Source organism: Lynx rufus, unplaced genomic scaffold (assembly GCF_022079265.1).
Source record: "Lynx rufus isolate CCGP_SWC_20201006 ecotype Redwood Valley unplaced genomic scaffold, mLynRuf1.p SCAF_6, whole genome shotgun sequence".
Taxonomy (NCBI): domain Eukaryota; kingdom Metazoa; phylum Chordata; class Mammalia; order Carnivora; family Felidae; genus Lynx; species Lynx rufus.
The window spans coordinates 25,218,522-25,232,484 of record NW_025814878.1 but is presented as its reverse complement, the minus strand read 5'-3'; positions in this window follow the sequence as shown (position 1 = coordinate 25,232,484).

The following is a 13,963-nucleotide window of genomic DNA, read 5'->3' as shown; positions in this document are numbered from 1 at the left end:
ATATCACTTACACTAAGCCAATAAGATCATATATAAAGACAGCTAACGTAATTGAATTAGTCATATGGCCAAATGTTATGAAGAAATATGTACTTTAATTAAAGGATTTTTTCTTTAGGTGACTCACCACCAAAATTATACTTCCTATGTCTTAAACTTTTTCAGGTTGGGTACATTCTTCATATTAAGGTATCAGTCAATGTCTTGTCTCACTTGTTACTGCTTAAGCCAGTATTTTTTATGTCCCTTGATTGTTTTTGAATTTCCTCTAAATTTTGGAGCTTCCAATGAATATACATTAAAGAGAGAGTATCAGGTGAATTTCCCTTATAGTATTATTGATTCTTGTGAACCTCTCACTGCAATTATAGATAATAGATTATAGTCTAATGAATATCATCTAACAGAGTCAGCAGGAACTATGTTTGAATCACAACTCGGCCACTTACTAACATCAGTGGACTTGGGTTACATTAGTTCATCTTGCTGATTTACAATTTCTCATCTGTAAAATGTGTCAAGAATGCTTAGACAACAGGTATTTAGTTAAGAGAAATGATACATATGACAGGTCATGACTACTCAGTGATCAGCAAATGGTTGGCTTCCTTAAAGTTTTGACCCCATCTTTTTTTTTTTCTTAATTTCAGCTATATTTTATTGAAAATCACTAACTTGATTTTTATAAATTGACTGCTATTTTCAATACTGTAGAAGAATCTATTTTAAGAAATTCTATGATGAAGCTTTTTGTTAAAAGAAAAATCCTTTTGTAAAGCAATTAAAAACCTCTAATTTTTACATTTTGATGTTTTGCTTAAATTGTCATACTTTTTTAATTAAATGTTTTCAATTAATGCCATTTGTATCTTCACCTCATAATTCAATGTTTTTGTTTTCATTTTCTCTCCAACTATGTAATAAAATCCAAACTATAGCAATCTCTTGATCTCTGTAACCTTTTTTTTTTTAATGTTTATTTATTTTTGAGAGACAGAGAGAGACAGAGTACAAGCAGGGGGAGGGACAGAGAGAGAGGGGCAGAATGCAAAGCAGGCTCCAGGCTCTGAGTTGTCAGCACAGAGCCCAATGAGGGGCTTGAACTCAGGAGCTGTGAGATCATGACCTGAGCCAAAGTCGGACTCTCAACCAACTGAGCCACCCAGGTGCCCCTCTAGGTAACTTTTTATTTGTTGTATGCTCTTCTAAATTACTTATACATTTCTTTAGTCTCTCACCATTTTGACTGTTGCTGATTACTAATTAATTACTTTTGTCTGTCTATATTAATTTCTGTTAATCACATGGTGCTGAGAAGCTATGAAACAAAGCTGAATATCTTTCCATATCTGAACATATATATATATATATATATGTGTGTGTGTATCATAGAATCTTTTTCTCACATTAAAAATTGCATTTTTTTGCATAAATAGGATAATACCAAACACATCTACCTATATATACATTTTTAAAATCGAATATTTTGTTCAGGAATAGAATTTAGTGATTTATCACTTATGTATAACACCCAGTGTTCATTGAACAAATGTCCTCCTTAATGCCCATCACCCCTTTACCCTTCCCCCACCCAACACCCTGCCAGCAACTCTCAGTTTGTTCTCTATATTTAAGAGTTTCTTATGGTTTGCCTCCGTCTCTGTTTTTATATTATTTTTGCTTTCCGTTCCTTATGTTCATCTGTTTTGTATTTTAAATTACATATATGAGTGAAATCATACATTTGTCTTTCTCTGACTGACTTATTTCACTTAGAATAATACAGTCTAGTGTATTGTTGTTGCAAATTTCAAGATTTCATTCTTTTTGATTGCTGAGTAATATTCCATTGAATATATATACCACATATTCGTTATCCATTCATCAGTCGATGGAAACTTGGGCTCTTTCCATGTTTTGGCTACTGTAGACAGTGCTGCTATAAACATTGGGGTGCATGTGTCCCTTCAAATCAGCACTGTTTTGTCCTTTGGATAAATACCTACTAGTGCAATTGCTGGATTGTAGGATAGTTTTATTTTTAATATTTGGAGGAACCTCCATACTATTCTCCAGAGTGGCTGCACCAGTTTACATTCCCATCAGCAGTGCAAAAGGGTTCCCCATTTCTCTGCATCCTCTCCAACATCTGTTGTTGCCTAAGTTGTTAATTTTAGCCATTCAGACAGGTGTGAGGTGGTATCTCATAATGGTTTTGATTTGTGTTTCCTTGATGATGAGTGATATTGAGCATGTTTACATGTGTCGGTTGGCCATCTGGATGTCTTCTTTGGAAAAGTGTCTATTCATGTCTTCTGCCCATTTCTTCAATGGATTATTTGGGGTGTTTTTGGGTGTTGAGTTTCAGAAGTTCTTTATAGATTTTGGATATAACCCTCTATCTGACATGTCATTTGCAAATACCTCCTCCCATTCCTTTGGTTGCCTTTTAGTTTTGCTGATTGTTTCCTTCTCTGTGCAGAAGCTTTTTATTTTGATGAGGTCCCAGCAGTTCATTTTTGCTTTTGTCTCCCTTGCCTTTGGAGACGTGTTGAGTAAGAAGTTGCTGTGGTCGAGATCAGAGAGGTTTCTGCCTGCTTTCTCCTGGAGGATTTCGATGGCTTCCTGTCTTACATTGAGGTCTTTCATCCATTTTGAGTTTATTTTTGTGTCTGGTGTAAGAAAGTGGTCCAGGTTCATTCTTCTGCATGTCGCTGTCCAGTTTTCCCAACACCATTTGCTGGAGAGACTGTCTTTATTCCATTGGATATTCTTTCCTGCTTTGTCAAAGATTAGTTGGCCATACGTTTATGGATCCATTTCTGGCTTCTTTATTCTGTTCCATTGATCTATGTGTCTGTTTTCGTGCCAGCACCATACTGTCTTGATGATTACAGTCTTGTAATACAGCTTGAAGTCCAGAATTGTGATGCCTCCAGCTGTGGTTTTCGTTTTCAAGATCACTTTGGCTATTTGGGGTCTTGTTCTTTACAAATTTTAGAATTGTCTGTTCCAGCTCTGTGAAGAATGCTAGTGTTATTTTGACAGGGATTGCTAGAATTGTAATTTTTATTATAGTGACTATGTTCTTTATACAGTTCATTTAAACTATACATTTTTCTCCCTTACAGCTTTTTTGCTTCTGACTTTTTTATTTCTCTCAAGTAATCAGAAAAATTATGTTTATTGTGGTTACCTAACCAACTCTTGTCATGCATCCATAGAATCTGGTAACAACCTTCTGCTATAATATTAGGATGACCAACGCTTAGTGATGCTGTGCGTAATGTGAATGTATACTAATGCTTGTTAACTAAGATCTTTAATATATTAGATTACTGTTTTAATTCTAACAATGTCAACTATAATAAGAATGGAATTTCTTCTTGGTAATAAATAGTACATTCTTGTCTTTGCCAATTTTTATATTTCTAGTTTCTACTCTGCGTCCCTAAACAAGCAAAATAATAAAAACGAGTACACCAGTATTCTTTTTCTTTTTACATATACTTTGGGCTCCGTGTCAACTAGGTATCTGCTCTTTTTCTTCTCAGTTATTCGAATTATTTTTCTCCTACTTAGGAGTGATTTTAGCTTTTAAATTATTTTGTAGATACTACTAACTTGATTGAGCTGTGTGTTTAGCAGATCTTCTTTGTGGCTTCCTCCTCATTTACCACCTCACTTCCCCTGCTTAAATCCTTCTTTACTGTCTTTGACAAACCTTACAATGTAAATGTATTCTGCACCTGGTTCCCCATATCATTCTTGCACTGAATGGCTACTCATCTCCATTTTCCTCCTTTGCCAGCATACTTTCTTTTGATTCTATTCTTCCTGAAATTGTTAGATAATTATTAGTGTCTGCATTGTACCTTTCCGAGGGAATTGGCATTCTCATGCTTTACTGTAGCCGAACTAAAAATACTCTAGAATTTTTCTGTTACTATAGCCATGTTTAGCTATTTATGCCTTCGGGAAGTTCAATGCCGCTTCATCAACATAAAACACCACTATAGATATATCTACCTTGAATAAAAAAATGGCTTCACGTGGAAGATTCAGAACTATTCCATTTTTAATGAAACATAATTTGAAGTTAAAAATATCTAATTTACTTATAAGACTCTTCTTAAAGAATAAGTATTTTCTACCCTTGAAAACTGTACTGAAAATCCAGTTTTAGCCCAAGCATTTAGGCTGTGGCCCTTCTTTTGTACTATCTTATTAGTCTGAATATGTACATTATTACTTAATCAATAGACATCAAATGTTTAGGTGTTATGCACTAGACATTACCAAATATCTAAATGATAGGGGCGCCTGGGTGGCTCAGTCGGTTGAGTGTCCGATTTCAGTCCAGGTCATGATCTCACCACTCGTGAGTTCGAACCCCGCATCGGGCTCTGTGCTGACAGCTCAGAGCCTGGAACCTGCTTCAGATCCTGTGTCTCCTTCTCTCTCTGACCCCTCCCTGCTCGTGCTCTGTCTGTCTGTCTCTCTCAAAAATGAATAAGCATTAAAAAAGTTAAAAGAAATATCCAAATGATAAATATAAGAGACAAAACAAGGATACACAAAAGACCTCCCTGGCACTTTCTCACTAGCATTTGCAAGAATGCTGGGTTTTCCACTCTGGCCAACAGGTCTGATTAACTTCTACCCATGCTCTATAAGATAATAAAGAATCCATTTTTGTCTTCTGCAAAGGATTCTACTTCCCTGTTATGAAAGCATCTCACGATGCAATTTAGGAGCACCTATCAAACTTTTTTAAACAAATGTTTAAAAATCCAAGGTTTCATGCTTTTTGATTGGAGCTCTCTGACTCCTCTGCTTGAAGGTCACTCTTCAGGCTATTCCTGAAATCTTTCTTAACAGATGCTTCTTAAAGCAGTTGAAGATATGTGAGCACGAGCATGAGGTGGGAGGATGGGTCGCACACCAGCCTCGTGTCTAACAGTGCCCGGTGCTTTTGGTGGGCGATATGCCTCCCCGTGTTCAGCTAGACGGAGAGGAGGGGGAATTAATGGGGTATGCCTACAACAGTCAAACAGCAATAACAGCAAACTGACCTCTAGAATACATCAAAAGTCAAAACCTCAATGGGAATTTTGTTCTATGACTATGAAGAAAAATGTCCATCCCTTCAGCCTTTTGTACACTCAGGGCAGGTGCCACACATGGGCAGCAACCCACACTGTCAGTGTGAAAACCTCTGTCCCTAACGTGTCTCACACTGAGCTCTCCCTAATGTCTGAACACCAATATTTGTCAGTCACCCATTTCTGTGGGCTAATAGCGCTCTCTCTGTCACTTCTTCTTTTCTTCTATGATTAGAAGAAGCCAAGAGTCCCTATAAAACTCCTAGAGGTGAAGAGCAAACAGGTAAAGAAACAGAAGTCTGATGTTGATGCTATAAGAACTGAACTACATGCCTGATGAGTATTTGGACTGATTTTAACACCTAGAATTTTCTTGCGTGGTTTTCCCATCTATTTTTAAATGCTTTTAAAATAAATTCTGCCTTATTTTTTCCTAAACCAATGAGCATAGGCAAAGTACTTAAGGGAATTTAATTACTAGCAAAAATGTTCTCTAACACATTTATCATTAAGTCCTTTAGGCCAGTAAATGCAAAGAAATCAGATCCTTCTCCTCTCTGGATTGTCGGAGTCTGAGCGGATGAGGGAAAAGACCGAGAGTACGGGTTGGCATAGGTCTACGGCTTTTGGGGGGGAAATGTCCATTCTCCTTCTGCAAAAGGCCTAGCCCCGTGAGCTATGGCTTTGGATGCAAGGTTGTGTAAGAGTCATTTTTGTTTTTTGTTTCGAGTAAGAGCCATTTTTGAAGGACAGAATGAAAACACCCCCTCAAACTAGTAGTGGCAGGAAAAAGATCTCTTCCCAAGAGAATTATTACTTGTCCATTAGAAGGCTCGACATCAAATCCCACACTGGAGAGATTTACACAAGAGTTACGTGATAGCTAAGTCTCCCTGCAGTAGCTCTTACCGTGGGCAGACACAGCCTAATTACCACCCAGGCTGCTCCTACACACTGCAAAGCAAGGTGGAAAGAGCAAAAGGAAGGGGAAGGAGAAACCTGTAATATGATCTATTATTTTGCAATTAACTCAAGACTAGCCCCTGTGCACTGTCAACACACACACACACACACACACACACACACGCGCGCGGCTAAACGTCCAGAAACCCTGAATCAGTTTTTTTTTTTTTTTTTCTGCCTCTCACCCTCAGGGGGCGCTGCCAACCTCACCTTCTCTCTAAGACCCTCCGGGACCTGGCACCGGGTTCTCCACCACCTGGGACAAAGTCAGCTAGAGATTTCATGTAACTATTTCCCTTCTAACATTGTTTTGATGCCGGTTTTATGACACAGATTTCACCAGGCCAATTAGTTGCAAAAGATTAGAAAATCCCAGTACTATATAGGCAATTGTATTTGGCTTTAATCACAACTGCTAATTGGCCCAGCCTTCTAGAGGAACGCTGGCTGTGTTAATTCTTTAACTTGACCCGAAGTAAGCATAATACTTGCCAGTTTATCCATGCTTCCTTCCTTCCTAACTTCCTTCCTAAGCCAAACTTCCTTCCTAAAAACTTAAGCAGATTAGCATTGTTGATACATTTTAAACTATCACTAAGGTATGGAAAATGAAAAAATTTCCAAATATTGCCAAATAAAATGCAAAGTATCATTATTAGTACATCTTTATTTAAAAAAAAAATCCAAAGACTGGAGGCTCCTGGGTGGCTCAGTGGGTTAAGCATCCGACTTCAGCTCAGGTCATGGTCTCACGGTCTGTGGGTTCAGGCCCCGCATTGGGCTCTGTGCTGACAGCTCGGAGCCCGGAGCCTGCTTCGGATTCTGTGTCTCCCTCTCTCTGCCCCTCCCCTGCTCATGCTCTGTCTCTCAAACATAAATAAATGTTGAAAAAAATTAAAAATAAAAACAAAAGACTCATTTGAAAACCTCTGAGAACTAATAGATTTCAGAAAGGTGGCTATGTGATAAATATGTGAAGAAAACAATGAGTACTCTCATATGCCTATAGAAGTAATTCGAAATATCTATCACCTATCGAGATCCCACTAACAGTAACCAGAAAACATAAATTACTTGTATTAACATTTTTCAAAATAAGAAAGAGCTATATTTGTAAAATAATATAGCAAAGATGTAAACAAATGATATGATATCTCATGTTACTGATTACAGACACTTTTTAAAAAATACTTATGCTTCTGTAATTACGGTTTGAATTAAACTCAACCCCAAGTCTCCAGATTTGATGGCACAGGGGTCCTGCAGGAACGAGGCTCTTCCTGATGGATCTAAACACACACCTACCTGCCCCAGGAGTTGGAGGAGATAGAGGAGGGCACAGAGAGATCAACGGGGTGAATAGGGTGAGCGGGTCCATACACGGCAACATGTCTGAGCTGCGGCAGGACCTGGTGACCCCTCCCTGCCCCCCCCAGCCCCCCAGCCCCTCACACCCCCCCCCCACCAACCTTCTGAGTGTAAAGTACAAAATGTCTCTTCTGGCCCAAGGGAACTTGGCGCTCTAGGAGAATGGAATTCTGTGAAATGTACCTGCAAGTTAGCTGAGTGGATGCAATACAACCATAAGGATACAACTCTTTCTAAAGTAGTGCTGAGACGGTTTAAAAGAATTTTCTAAGCATGATACCAAAGGCAAAAGACATAAGGAAAAAAGAGAAAAGATTTGGCTTCATGAAAGTTTTTTTCAGTCTGTTTATTTTTATTCTTTGAACGTTTATTTTTTGAGAGAGAGAAGTGGGGGAGGAGCAGAGAGAGAGGGAGACACAGAATCTGAAGCAGGCTCCAGGCTCTGAGCTGTCAGCACGGAGCCCTGTGGGGGCTCGAACTCACGAACCATGAGATCATGAGATCATGATCATGACCTGAACTGAATTCAGATGCTCAACAGACTGGGCCACCCCAGGCTCCTAGTCTGTTTAAAACAAAAACAACAAAACCAAATGTAAGAAAAAAAAAATAGTAAAGAAAAGAAAAGAAAAAACGAGAAGGGAAACATGTGCGATATAGTGATAGACAAATGGTTAATCTTTTAACATAATAAAGAAGCTTTCCAAATTAGTAAAGAAGAAATAAACCCCTGATATTTTAAATGTACAAGAGATAACTGTTAATTTAAAAAAAAAAAAAAGGAAATAAAATGCCCAAACGCATTTTTAAACACAAAATCCCATTTAAAACTAAATAAACGTTGGGGCACCTGGGTGGCTCAGTCAGTTGAGCTCTTGGTCACAATCTCATGGTTCATGGGTTCAAGCCCCACTTTGGGCTCCATGCTGACAGCACAGAGCCTGTTTGAGAGCCTCCCTCTCTCCCCCTCTCTGTGTTCTCTCTTCCTCAAAATAAAAAAAAAACAACAAATAAACTTTATAGAAAAACAAACAAATAAATGCAAAATAGTTTTCCATGTCCTGTCGGCAAAGATGTAAAAATAAGAGCATAGTGGGAAATTGATACATCAAAGTATTCATACACTTTGACGCGGATTTTTTAAATTTTACTAATTTATCCAGAGAAAATAACATGTCACAGTATAATTATCGCAGTATGCCCAGGACAAAACAGACACCTAATACATATTTCTGAAGGGCTGTGAAAAAAATACTTTGCTCTAAAGATGTTTATAATAGCACAAGATGGTAAAAAACCTGAAATCCCCCAGAATAAGGCATTAGCTGAATAAATTTTGCTATCTTCATACAATGAAACACTGCACAGCCATTGACATTTTTTTTAAATGTGGAACTATATATACATCAATAAAATAAAAATAAACAGTTTAGGAAGTTTTATTATGTGATTTCCTTTGTGTAAATAATGTTATATATCTACATGTGTATGCTTACACACAAACACATAAAAGTAATGAAAGGATACATACTAATTATTAGTAGAATTAATGTCCTTTCATTTTCAATATATATGTATTATTAACGTAGTTCAAGAGTCAATAAAAGTTATTTGAAGTACGTTTCAAAACCTTGAATACACCACAGAACTTTAGTTTCCCCTTTGTCTGTTCTAACATTTCAGGAGTGTGTGAAGCATGAAGATATTGAAAAGAATAAGATGAATTTAGTTGGAGGGATGAGGGAAGGCTTCCGGAAAGAGGTGACACTTGAGATAAGTCTTAAAGGGTTGGTAGAATCTTGAGTGGAGGAGTTGGGTACAGGAAATGCCAGGGTGTTCATGGAAGAAGTGAGTCAGTTTGAGGAGGGGCAGGTGTAGAATTGTGTGTGAGACATGAAGCTGAACTATAGATATAGATAAAAAATGATAGACCTCTCCATCTTAATCGGGAGCCTGAATTTATCAGTAAGTTGGGTTTCCCTTGAAGCAAGGCCTGGGAAATGTGTCTTTGACCTTCAATTACGGGTCATACATACCTCGAGCCCTGCAATTGGCTCTGAGTCTAGGATTCTTGGCACAGCTCTGTGCGTTAGATGGTCTCAGACATTGACCCAGGTGATACGTTTATGAATGCAAAAGTGTTATCGCTAAACCTTCTCAAAATATTTTCCGCCCACAGAAATCATTTTTGAAAACGGATATTGATCATCTAAGTCAGTCAAATTTCTTTGCTGTGGCTAACATAATTGGTAAACAAGTGAGAAATGACATTCTGTTTTTCTATTCCACTCCACATAATGTTTGTGTAAGATATTTTTCCCTGGAATGTGTACCTATTCCTCTTGAAAGTAAGCCTCGGCCCAAGGGTTCAGGGGCGCATTGCCTCGAGACAGATCGAGTAGCTCCCAGATCCACGGGAAACTATCTCCACCTCCCTCTATATATGCCCCCTTCAGAGCCCATCCTCCTGGTTGTCTCTATATATTTGCGGTCTGCCTATCTTGATTAAAATGACCAGGCATTTCTGATTAAAAAAGAATTCATGTTGCTTTAAAAAAAAATTACACACGAGTGTCTGGACTTCCCTGGAATCAATTGATTCGATCCAAGGCGTCCAAACGAGTTTGTTTCTGCCTTTGAAAAGGATCCTTCCTTAATCATTCATCACCTCTTACAGGAAGTTCTGTACGACAAGACAGGCACAGTAGTTTGTTATCACTGCACAGAACTGTCACTGAATGCTAACTCCAGTATGTCCCTCCAGCTAACTGACATCAGGAGTGGGAATGAGTCCCCCAGATAATTACCGTATGTCCGCCGACGAAATGGAGAAACAGCACCATTACCGATGATGTGTAACCTGTGGCTTCTAAGTAGGAAGAGCACAAAATAATCATCTTTTTATTATTGATATAGATCAACCTCCGTACCCCTGAGATAATATTTCTTCTTCCCATTCTCTCCAATCGAAGCTTACCCATCCTCAGTATCATTTTCTCTAGTGTTTTAAATTTTTTTTTCAACGTTTTTTTAATTTATTTTTGGGACAGAGAGAGACAGAGCATGAACGGGGGAGGGGCAGACAGAGAGGGAGACACAGAATCGGAAACAGGCTCCAGGCTCTGAGCCATCAGCCCAGAGCCTGACGCGGGGCTCGAACTCACGGACCACGAGACCGTGACCTGGCTGAAGTCGGACGCTCAACCGACTGCGCCACCCAGGCGCCCCATCTCTACTGTTTTAGATGATTGGCTTATTAATGTAAAATGCTACCAGTGCGATGTAATAGCCACAGATAATTATTTGAAATATATCTCTTCTCAGCTGGAAGTATCTCCTCTGAATAGAATTTGCTATTTAACCAAATCCCACAAAGCCATGAATTATGAAAATCTTCTGATCACTGGGCTAGTCGCCAGATCAGTCATCGCCCAGACTGCTGCCATGTGGACAAGCTCTGCTTTCATTTCTGTATTTTGACGCAAATTCTAGGAAGAGTTAAAAACAGTAGATCAAAAACTAAACTATTTGAAAATGTGAGATCATGGACCGTGCACCACGAACCCAAGAAGCCGGAAATATGATGAATGGCATCTCTGATACTTAAGACAGCATTGACTTTAAATCACCTGTGTCCAGAAGCACAGCTAATGACCAAATTCTTACCAAAGTTAGGCACAAGTGTGAAAAAAAAAAAATTTCAAACATGGAAGTCTCTAAAGGTGTTAGAGCAGTAAAAATTATGGAAATTACATGCAGTTGCTTTTTGGGGGTCATAAATCAACTTTCCCAGTGTTTTTGCTTTGTTGTCCTATTGCTTCCCAGAATTTGATGTTTCTCGTTTACAAAAAATTGGGATTTATTTCATCTACCAAAAAAAAAAAAAAAGTTGGAATTAACTCTATCATTTGTAAATATTTATGCATATTTCCAAAGAATACAGGGGCTTAACTCCATTTTTCCTTGATTACTTCTATGCCTAATACATCATGTTACATCTCGTGTCTTGCACTTCCACAACGTTCAGATGAGAAGGCGATAACCCAAACAACCTGACAACGAATCAGCAGACACTTGGAAAAAATAAAACCTGAAGTTGGATATCATCTATAAAATTGGCACAGATTAATTTGAGGGCTCTTTTCTACTTCAACTTAAATATTTGTTGTTTCTGTTCAAGGATGAAATTTCTGCTCAGATTTTGCTGCGGGTTAATAAACAGCCGAACAAATGACCAGCTGGTGTGGGCAACCTGACCCCATTTCTCTTCCACCTTCACTCACATGGCAAGTGGGATATGAACGCGTTGTTCTGTGTTGTATTCAAAGATGACACTACGGTCAGTGATTGCCCCACTCCCGTGTGTGACTGAGAAGCCCAATATGGCACCGGGAGTCCTTCCTGTCGTTTGCACATATGAAGCTTGTTGGGAGATTTGTGACTGCAGCTGCTTTTGCAAAGCCTGCCATTGTTTATATCTCTGCCTCCAAAATACAAAATGGGCCGTTGCTAGGAATGAACCACTTCATTTCCTGACCACTGCAAGCCAGACCGATGTCTCTGTTGTTCTTTCCCAGATGTTCCCCAACAAGGCCATATTGTTGGAAGTTGTGCTTTGCCTCGTTCGGAGATAAGCAAGTAAGTTAACTCAAATGGTGAGCAACACTTTGGATGATGATTTCGTGCACTGCTATGATTAACAGTACAAATCTAGAACTGATTCTAAGTTTCCTACTCTGTGTTAGATAGCTATGATAAGTAGTGAGAAGCACACAAAGATGTAGGAGGTATGGGCCCTGCCGTTGAGGTGTTTACTAGATAGATACGCTCTCAGAATGGTGCAAGTCAATGTGTGACCGGACAAGAGCTACACAAGGGCATCTACAGAAGTTAACTAGACGTAGAGACCATTTCAGCTTTGGGGGTGAAGAAATTCTCCATGGAACAAAGTACCTTTGAGAAGAGATGTTCAGAGAGGATACCTTGAGCATGGGAAATGTGAAAAACGATACCCAAGTGGCCTGTTGACAAGGCGTTTGGGGGATGGTGAGTATACAGGTCGGGCCCAAGAAAATGACTATAGGAAATAGGAAAAGGAAGTCAGAGGCAGTCTGCGTGGAAGGGGTCAAGTCATTATAGAGATTTCATAGAGGCTTTGAAAATAATGAAACTGAGGAGCAAACAGTCCACGAGACTGGTGAGTAATCCTGATTCTGGAACAAACTAATTGTGTGATACTGAACAAGGGATTTAGCCTCTCGGGGCCTCAAGTTTTAAATCTGTACATTGAATAGAAAATAGTTTTCAACACCTGGGTGTAGGAAAATTTTGGAAACTTTCGAAAGAACAATTATGGCTTCCACAAAAATCTGAGACGGTAGAGTAATACTGGCATCTAATGGACCCAACTGGAGACACCTGATATCCTTTTATACGTACAACAGTCCCACCTGTACATGTCCACACAGCGTGCCAATGTCTGCCAGGCATGGGATGAAAACACATAATTATCTGAGCCCAGAAGCCAATTATATTTGCATGAAAATATAAAGTATCTTAATCAAATTTTAAAATACTTTCTTTCCCTAGAAACAATACACTTCTTGTGGTGATTGAAAACACCTATGTCGCTACATTTTTTTTACATGTTCATGTTCATGATAAATCTAAGTGTTTATGAGAATATAATAGTTTAGTCCCTATTACAAAATACCAATCTAAAATAAGGTGTTGACAATATGCATTTGAATATTGTCCTTATTTAAATCCAAACTCACTCAATCTAAGTAGGGGCAAGCCTACGACCACTTCGTAGTATCTTCTTGTGCAGGTGCCCCTGAACTGGCACATTGTTTTATTACAAATTACTTTTTGTTTTATTTCTCCTTCTTATTACAGGTAGGATATTTATTAACGTTTGAAAAATGATGTGTGTACATGGAAACAACTATCTATGAATGATATTTTAGCTAGTAAGGAGATGGTACAAAATATTTATAATTCAAAAGGTCGTTGTGTCTGCTGGGTTGAGACCCACTGGGTGAAACGGTCTCAAAAGACCTTTCCCGCTGATGTGAACCAAGCTAGGGCTCACGTGTGTCCAAGGATCACTCGGAGGCTTAGGGTATTCTTTTTTTTTTTTCTTTTTCTTTTCTTTCTCTTAACAAATGCAGCCATAGATGAGTAAATGATTCTTTAATGGACTGAAAGAGCAATGTCAAAACAAATCTGTCTTTCGCTAACAAAAAATATATTTATCCTTGGGCTATTTACCCTTGGGGTAAACATGAGCATGAAATCCTTAGAACTTTTTAGTAAAGTCCTCATCAAAAACAAAGGGCTTCTCCCTCAACTGTTCTGAAGCATGTTTCTGGTACCCTGTGCCTGCTAACAAGCCACTTACTCGTCTGATCAATTTTAAATGACATGTGAAAGGCCCCAATACTTCCATTTTCTCTCCTTCCCATTCCTGCTCTGGCATCTGCACGAAAGCAGTCACGGCAATATTTCTCATCATGTCTTCAGTT